This window comes from Rhinoraja longicauda, chromosome 29 (genome assembly GCF_053455715.1).
Source record: "Rhinoraja longicauda isolate Sanriku21f chromosome 29, sRhiLon1.1, whole genome shotgun sequence".
Lineage (NCBI taxonomy): Eukaryota > Metazoa > Chordata > Chondrichthyes > Rajiformes > Arhynchobatidae > Rhinoraja > Rhinoraja longicauda.
This window is the reverse complement of record NC_135981.1, coordinates 2,485,561-2,495,542: the sequence shown is the minus strand read 5'-3', so window position 1 is coordinate 2,495,542 and position 9,982 is coordinate 2,485,561.

The window sequence follows — 9,982 nt, the reverse complement described above, 5'->3', positions numbered from 1 at the left end:
TGAGGTACTCCAGCATTTTGTGTCTACCTTCGATTTAAACCAGCATCTGCAGTTCCTTCCTGCACAAGTGAGTTTAGGACTTTAGCACCGTCGCTACGGTTTTTTGTCGAACGAATCGGTCACTGTCTCAGCGAGCGACCCCGGGGCGATGGTTGGGTCTGGCGAGGGCGACACGGTGGCGGTACAGTATCCCCTGCCCCGCCCGGGATACCGACAGCCCGAAGAGCAGGCACCCGTGGGGCCAGACCCGAGTGCAAGTGCCCCGGGTTTGTCCACGAAACACTCCCAGATATGAATATTAGTTTTAGTTTAGTTTAGAGATTTGTTTTTGAAAACAAATGTCAAAATATACTTTATTCAAGAAATAAATATATACTAAACATGTTCCTTACAAAACTCCATCGACATTCTCGGAGGTTATACATACATTCAATACATATACTCAATACACCAATTACACAAAATTACCCCCCACCCTTACCACTCAACACCTACATCAATGTCAGGTAACTCAGCGGGTCAGGCAGCATCTGGGGAGAGCGACACAAAATGCTGGAGTAACTCAGGGGAATCCCTTCCCTTATTTTGAGGGGCGTAAAGCGCAGAAACAGACCCTTCGGCCCACCGAGTCCGCGCCGACCAGCGATCCCCGCACACTAACACTATCCTACACACACTAGGGACAATTTTACATTTATACCAAACCAATTAACCTACAAACCTGCACGTCTTTGGAGTACGGGAGGAAATCGGAGATCTCGGGAAATGTCACCCATTCCTTCTCTCCTGAGATGCTGCCTGACCCGCTGAGTTACTCCAGCATTTTGTGATATCTCTAATTTCAAGTCACCCTTACATTCCCTCTCTCCCCGCCCCCACCCGTCACCCTGCCTTTTCACTGTTTGCATCCCTTCGTTATCACCTCTTCCACAGGCAACAACGAACCATTGTGGGCTCCACCTTCCCCTGCTCGTCATCGGTGCCGGCTCTGTTTCATTTTAACCTTCTTCATACCTCTAATGACTCTCAATCTGAGGAAAATAACTGCAGATGCTGGTACAAATCGAAGGTATTTATTCACAAAATGCTGGAGTAACTCAGCAGGTCAGGCAGCATCACGGGAGGAAAGGAATGGGTGACGTTTCGGGTCGAGACCCTTCTTCAGACTGAAGAAGGGTCTCCACCCGAAACGTTGCTTATCCCTTCTTTCTTCAGAGACCCTGCCTGGCCCGCTGAGTTACTGGGGCATTTTGAGTCTGTGTGCGGTGTAAACCTGCATCTGCAGTTCCTTCCAACACACCCAAGTTCTGGTTTGAACACGAGGTCGGAGATTGCAAATTCATCTGGGGGTAGTTTGTACGTTGAGTTCCCCAGCACTTTGTTCCCCCCCCCCCCCCCTGTCCCCCAACCTCCTCCCTTGATAAATACGTCTACATGTAAACACGAGGAACCGCAGATGCTGGGAGCATCCGCTGACACAAAAGAACTCAGCGGGTCGGGCAGCATCTGTGCACAACTGCGTGTACCAAGGAACAGCAGATGCTGGTTTATACCGAATATGTTGGGTCTGAAGAAGGGTTCCGACCCGAAAAGTCAACTGTTCCTTTTCTCCATAAATGCAGCCTGGCCCGCTGTGTTACCCCAGCACCCTGAGTCTAACTGTGTAGGAAGGAACTGCAGATGCTAATTCACAACAAAGATAGACACAAAAAGCTGGACTAACTCAGCGGGTCAGGCAGTATCTCTGGAGAATGGGGTCCCGGCCCGAAACATCGCCGATTTCTTTTCTCCAGAGATGCTGCCCGACCCGCTGAGTTACTCCAGTACTTCGTGACTATCTTATGGGTACACCATACTCCCGGCTGCTTCAGTTTGTTACCACTTCACAACAGTTTGTTACCACTTTAATTATCCGTCCCTGTTCGTTGTACGAAATCCCCACGGATGCAAACATTTGTGCAGGAAGGAACTGCAGATGCTGATTTGCAGCGAAGATAGACACAAAATGCTGGAGTAACTCAGCGGGACAGGCAGCATCTCCGGAGAAAATGCATAGGTGACGCTTTGGGTCACCGAGCTATTGAAATGAAACTGAACTGAAATGTCTGAAGAAGGGTCTCGACCCGAAACGTCACCAACTGCTTCTCTCCAGAGACGCTGCCTGTCCCGCTGAGTTACTGCAGCTTTTTTTGTGTCTATCTTCGAGGGGAGAGGTTTAGTTCTCCCTCCCTCCCTCCCTCCCTCTCTCTCTCTCTCTCTCTCTCAGGTTGTGCTCCAATAACACTGACGATGTAGCCAAGTCCAATATGAAAAGAGCTTCTACCTTTCATTCATTTGTTCTTTTTCTCTCTCTATCACCGCCTCTTTCTCTCGTTCCCCGTCCCCCTGACTCTCAGTCTCAAGAAGGGTCTCGACCCGAAACGTCAGCCATCCCTTTTCTCCAGAGATGCTGCCTGACCCGCTGAATTACTCCATTTGTTTTTGTGTCTTTCTCTAGGTGCAACATTTGCTTTTTGGCCAGCGAGAGCCTTGGGTACATTGTGCAGTGGTCTGATGTGTATCTAAGTCGTTAGTTAGGATTATTCCCCGTGAGTGAAGCGGTCTGTTGGCGGTTCTTGGTGGAAGCTTTTACTCCTTCAACGAGTTCACTGCATCGAAAATATGAGCGGCTGTTTACTGATCGGCAGTCCCGCACCGACCTGCCTCGGTCTCTGATCGTGGTGTAAATGAGAAGGAAGAGATGGGCACAAAAAGCTGGAGTAACTCAGCGGGACGGGCAGCATCTCTGGAGAGAAGGAATGGGTGACTTTTCGGGTCACGACACTTCTTCAGACTGGTTAGGGATAAGGGAGACGAGAGATATAAACGATGATGTGGAGAGATAAAGAACAATGAATGGGAAATATGCAAAAAAGTAACGACGATAAAGGAAACAGGCCATTGTTACCTGTTTGTTGGGTGAAAACGAGAAGCTGGTGCGACTTTGGTGGGGGGGGGGGGGGGGGGGGGGATGGGGCGGATTTAAGAGATTTAAAATTAAACACAGAAAGTGGAGCAAACGGGTGAGAAGATCAAGTGGCGCCTGTGTTACTCTATCGCTTCAGTCTGAGGAAATGTCCCAACCCGAAACGTCGCCTGTGCATTACCTCCACGGAGGCTGCCTGACCCGCTGAGATAATCCACCAGCACCTTGTGATTTGCTCAAGATTCCGGCATCTTCTTTCTCCCGCCTCACTCGCTCGTCTATCGGTTCGATGAACTTTGATGGCAGTGAGATGTCGTCGGTCTCAACCGAGGCCAGATACATCTTTCTCACGAAATGTGATCGACCTGAAAACAATGGTTGTTTCTCGCCAGACGCTGTCCGGTCTATTCTCCCCACCGCCCCCCACCCACCCCCGTAATTTTTGTCTAGAGACACAGCGTGGAAACAGTGCCCTTCGGCCCACCGTGCTCACACTGACCGGCGATCATGCAACCCAGCTGTTTGAATATTGATTTCTCTAATTTCAAGTAACTCTTGCATTCCCTCTCTCTCCGCCCCCCCCCCCCCCCCCCCAACCCCACCCCACCCTAGTCGTCCCGCTAGTTTCACCCTTCATTGTCACCCCTTCCACAGCCAACAATGGACCATTGTGGGCTCCACCTTCACTGGCTCTGATTCGTTCTGTACTTTATCATACCTCTAGTTTCCCTCTCCCCGGACTCTCAGTCTGAAAAAAGGTCCCGACTCAAAACGTCACCATTTCCTTTCTCCGGAGATGCTGCCTGACCCGCTGAGTTACTCCAGGTCTTTTTGTGCCAATCTGCGCCATTAACCAGCATCTGCAGTTCCTTCCTCCACATCCGTTCACACCAGTTCTATGTTATCTCGCTTCGGCGTCCGACACATCAGGGACATTTGACAGAAGCCAAATTAACCCAGATTTCGCGCAGCTGAAGTGTTTTGCTTTTCAAATTTATAAATGTTTGTTTGCTGATAATTTAGGTCATAAAGCCACATGGAATAGGAATAGAATTAGGCCATTCGGCCCATCAAGTCTTCTCCGCCATTCAATCATGGCTGATCTATCTATCCCTCCTAACCCCATTCCCCTGCCTTCTCCCCATAACCTCTGACACCCGCGCTAATCAAGAATCCGTCTATCTCTGCCTTAAATCGGAAACTTTCGTTTCTTTCCCAAACAGTATGTCAACTCATTTGTCAAAGGTTTCCGGGGACGGGGTGTTTCAGAGATTCGGTAGGAAAATAACTGCAGATGCTGGTACAAATCGACGGTATCACAAAATACTGGAGTAACTCAACAGGTCAGGCAACATCTAGGAGAGAAGGAATGGGTGACGTTCTTCAGACTGAAGAAGGGTCTCGACGCGAAACGTCACCCGTTCCCTCTCTCCTAGATGCTGCCTGACCCGCTGAGTTACTCCAGCATTTTGTAATATCAGAGGTTCAGGGCGTTGATGTCGTTGGCTTCGCGTTGAGGGGAATCGGGGTCCGGCAGAATACAGCGTGGGGCGGGGAACACAGCGGGTCGGGCAGCGCCCGCGGTGAGAGAACCCGGCTGTTAATGTTTCAGGAAGAATGCCCAACGATTGTTGAGAAATTTCCAGCAATTTGTGTTTTGTTTTGCGCTGGGTCAGAGCAACTTCACACAACTGCGCACAACACTTTTCGTCGGTATATTTTAGATCTTAGAAACATGGAAAATAGGCGCAGGAGTAGGCCATTCAGCCCTTCGAGCCAGCACACCGCCATTCAATATGATCATGGCTGATCATCCAGAATCAGTAGCCTGTTCCTGCTTTCTCCCCACATCCCTTGATTCCATTAGCCCTAAGAGCTATATCTAACTCTCTCTTGAATACTTATCATTTTTAATTTAAAAATCTTTATTCCCCATAACAGAGTGGGATTACCCTTACTTTTGGCCTTTCGATGGGAGGCGGTGTTGAAGGCATCGAGGGACAAGCAGAAAGGGACTGAAGTGCCGATTGAGTTACTTCGGAATTAAAGGAACGTCACCCATTCCTTCTCTCCTGAGATGCTGCCTGACCTGCTGAGTTACTCCAGCATTTTGTGAATAAATAACTTCGGAATTAAAGGACGTTCCTTTAGGAAGGAGACGAGGGGGAAGTTCTTTAGTCAGAGGGTGGTGAATCTGTGGGATTCATTGCCACAGAAGCTGTAGAGCCCAATGGATATTTTTTTAAGGCAGAGATAGATGGATTCTTGATTAGTGCGGACGGCAGGGGTTATGGGTAGAAGGCAGGAGAATGAGGTTAGGAGGGAACGATAGATCGGCCATAATTGAATGACGGAGCAGACTTGATGGGCAGAATGGCCTAATTCTGCTCCTATCACTTCTGAATTTATTGATGACGGTGTGATCGAGGTTACACGGATTTGAGGGCTAAATGGCCCCCTGCTGTCCCCGAGTTACCTCCTCGACGCGTCTGAGTTCTGCTGGTTGGAATAGTTACGAGAACAACGAGAAAGGGACAGATACAAAAAGCTGGAGTAACTCAGCGGGTCAGACAGCATCTCTGGAGAGAAATGGTGGGTGACGTTTCGGCTCGAGACCCTTGTTGAGTCTGAAGAAGGCTCCCGACCCGACTCGTCACATATTCCTTCTCTCCAGAGATGCTGCCTGTCCCGCTGAGATACTCCAGCTTTTGGTGTCTATCTTCGGTTTAAACCAGCATCTATAGTTCCTTCCTACACACGGGAATGGGTTATTGGAAGAAGATTGTGGCCAACATTATTAACGTGGATGATCAAAAGTGCTGGAGGGACTCTGCTATGAGTCAAACCTGAAATTAAAACAGAAAATACTTGGGCCGTCAAAACATGGAGGTGTGCCTCAACATTGGCCTCAACAGGAGAGCATCGGTGGGAAAAGAAACAGTTACTCTCGTAACATTTATTTTTTTAAGTTTAGTTTAGAGATGCTGTAGGTTAAAAGGCCCTTCGGCCCACCGAGTCCGCACCGACCAGCCGTCACCCGTTCACACTAGTTCTATGTTGTCCCTCTTTCCCATCCACTCCCTACACACGAGGGGCAATGGGCCAATTAACCCACACACCCGCACATCTTTGGGATGTGAGAGGAAACCGGGGCACCCGGAGAAAAGAAACGCACGCGTTCACATGGAGGACCTGCCAACTCCACAGACAGTACCTGTGGTCAGGATGGAACCCGGGTCTCTGGCGCTGTGAGGCGGCGGCTCTACCAGCTGTGCCACCGTGCCGCCCAGAAAAAGACGTGTTTAGACGAACACTTACGCCGTCAAAACATGGAGATGCGAGCATTGGGAAATGGGATTAGTATAGCCAGGTTAGACACAAAAAGCTGGAGTAACTCAACGGGACAGGCAGCATCTCTGGAAAGAAAGAATGGGTGACTTTTCGGGTCGAGACCCTTCTTCAGACTGCCAGGCACCTGGCAGCCGGCATAAACACGGTGGGCCGAATGGCCCCTTTCCGCGCTGTGTTACTCTATCACTGGATCTTTCTCCTCGGTTTGTGTGTTGGTTCCTTGAGATCGGCAATCTGAAGATGAGCTGCCGACGAACCGCCCATTGCGTGCACCGGGAGAACCTGGACAAAGATTGAAGTCCTATTCAGACTTTACACCACAAACCCACAACACGCTGAAAACACTCAGCGGACCAGTCAGCATCTGTGGGGAGAGATAACGTTAACTCCCAATGACCTGAAGGAATCCCGTTTCCATTGGATACACATGGATCTGCAGATAGACAATAGACCATAGACAATAGACCATAGATAATAGACCATAGATAATAGACCATAGAGAATAGACAGTAGACCATAGACCATAGACCATAGACCATAGACCATAGACAATAGACCATAGACAATAGACAATAGACCATAGACAATAGATCATAGACCATAGACAATAGACCATAGACAATAGACCATAGACCATAGACCATAGACAATAGACCATAGACAATAGACCAGAGAATAGACCATAGACAATAGACCATAGACAATAGACCATAGACAATAGACCATAGACAATAGACCATAAAGAATAGACAATAGACCATAGACCATAGACCATAGACAATAGACCATAGACAATAGACCATAGACCATAGACAATAGACCATAGACAATAGACCATAGACAATAGACCATAGACAATAGACCTTAGACAATAGACCATAGACAATAGACCATAGAGAATAGACCATAGACAATAGACCATAGACAATAGACAATAGACAATAGACAATAGACCATAGACCATAGACAATAGACCATAGACAATAGACCATAGACCATAGACAATAGACAATAGACCATAGGCCATAGACGATAGGCGACATGCGATAGACCATAGGCAATAGATAATAGACCATAGATCATAGACCATTGACCATAGACAATAGACAATAGACCATAGATCATAGACCATAGACCATAGACAATAGACCATAAAGAATAGACAATAGACCATAGACCATAGACCATAGACAATAGACCATAGACAATAGACCATAGACCATAGACAATAGACCATAGACAATAGACCATAGACCATAGACCATAGACAATAGACCATAGACAATAGACCATAGACAATAGACCATAGACAATAGACCATAGACAATAGACAATAGACAATAGACCATAGACCATAGACAATAGACCATAGACAATAGACCATAGACCATAGACAATAGACCATAGACAATAGACTATAGACCATAGGCCATAGACGATAGGCGACATGCGATAGACGATAGACCATAGGCAATAGATAATAGACCATAGATCATAGACCATTGACCATAGACAATAGACAATAGACCATAGATCATAGATCATAGACCATTGACCATAGACAATAGACCATAGACAATAGACCATTGACCATAGACAATAGACAATAGACAATAGACCATAGACAATAGGTGCAGGAGTAAGCCATTCGCCCCTTCGAACCACCATTCAATGTGCTCATGGTTGATCATGCACAATCAGCCCGTTCCTGCCTTCTCCCCATACCCCCAGTATACTGTAATACAGAGTGCTGGACCTCAGTGGGTCTGTGGCGGGAATGAGACAGACGCCGTTTCAGGTCTGGACACTTCTCCAGAGTGAAATGCAGTCTCTCCAATCCCTTCACAGATGCTGCCTGACACGCTGAGTTGCTCTTGTGTTTTGCTCCGATGTCAATATTACTCAGCGTTACACTTTCTATTCTGATTTTTAAAAAGTTCCCAGACTTGATATCTAAACCCTGCCCAGCTACGCTGTCCGATCCATTGGGCAGTTCCAGTAGACTTTCATTTTGAAGAGAGTCTGCAGCACGTTGTCCCGCGTGCGGAAAAACTTGTTCACCCAGAGAGTTGTGAATCTGTGGAATTCTCTGCCTCAGAGGGCAGTAGAGGTCAATTCTCTGGATGCTTGCAAGAGAGAGCTTGATAGAGCTCTAAAAGATAGCGGAGTCAGGGGGTATGGGGAGAAGGCAGGAACGGGGTACTGATTGTGGATGATCAGCCATGATCACAGTGAATGGCGGTGCTAGCGCGAAGGGCCGAATGGCCTCCTCCTGCACCTATTGTCTATTGCATCTCCCCTTTTCCAACTTTCTCTCCCCTCCCCCCCACCTACAATTAATCTGATGAAGGGTGTTGACCCGAAACGCAATGTCATATTGTCGTAAGGGACAGTAGAAGTAGGCCATTCGGCCCATCAAGTTTACTCCGCCATTCAATCATGGCTGATCTATCTCTCCCTCCTAACTCCATTCTCCTGCCTTCTCCCCATAACCTCTGACACCCGCACTAATCAAGAAACTATCTATCTCTGCCTTTAATCTGCCGTAATCTGTCCATAAAATAGACACTACAATACTTGAGTAATACCCTGCAGTTCAGAAAGTAGAAACTAAGAACTAGTTAATACAAAAAAGGACATAAAAACGCTGGAGTAACCCAGCAGGTCACCCATTCCTTCTCTCTAGAGATGCTGTCTGACCCTCCAGCACTTTGTGTCTATCTTCGGCAAAAACCAGCACCTGCAGTTCCCGTCTGCACGCAACGATTTGGGTCAGAATCTCGTTGCGAGAGAGAGCGGTGGGGTATGTAGGGAGTTGGTTTAGATACAATATAGTAAACCAGAGAGGAAGAAAAAGTTCAGTGTACATACACACATACTCATAAATACACGCACACGCACACACACACACACACACACACACACACGCACATACACACACGCACACACGCACGCACACACATACGTACACACACACAGACACGCACACCCACACACGCACACACGCACACGCACACACACATATACGTATAAATATGTATAAAAACACAAAGACAACTAAGTGCAATAATAATAATGGTCTATGTAGTTCAGAGTTTATTTGAGGTTGTAGTGTTTAATAGCCGAATGGCTGTGTGGAAGCAGCTGTTCATTCCTTTTCTCCTGAGATGCTGCCTGACCTGCTGAGTTACTCCAGCATTTTGTGAAATAAATACCTTCGATTTGTACCAACATCTGCAGTTATTTTCTTTCACTTACTGAACCTGGATGCTGCAGTTTTTAGGCTCCTGTACCTTCTTCCCGATGGCAGGGGTGAAACGAGTGTGTGGTCAGGGTGGTGTGGGTCTCTGGTGACGCTAGCTGCATTTTTCGAGGCGGCGACTCCGGTAAATCCATTTGACGGTCAGAGCCGGAGACGGACCGGACAGTGTTCACAACTTTCTGCAGTCTACTTCGTTCCTGGGCATTCAAGTTAGATGGAGTTAATGAGATTACTCCCAGTACAATATGTGGATATGACTCGCGAAGGAAAACACAATTGGAGTGACGTTCGGCACACAGAACGATAATGTGCGATACTGGATTATTGTGCGAAAAAAAACGTTTTTTAAAGATCTAACCTTCCAGCCAATGAATGAATAGTGGCGAGAGATTCTTCCCGAATGT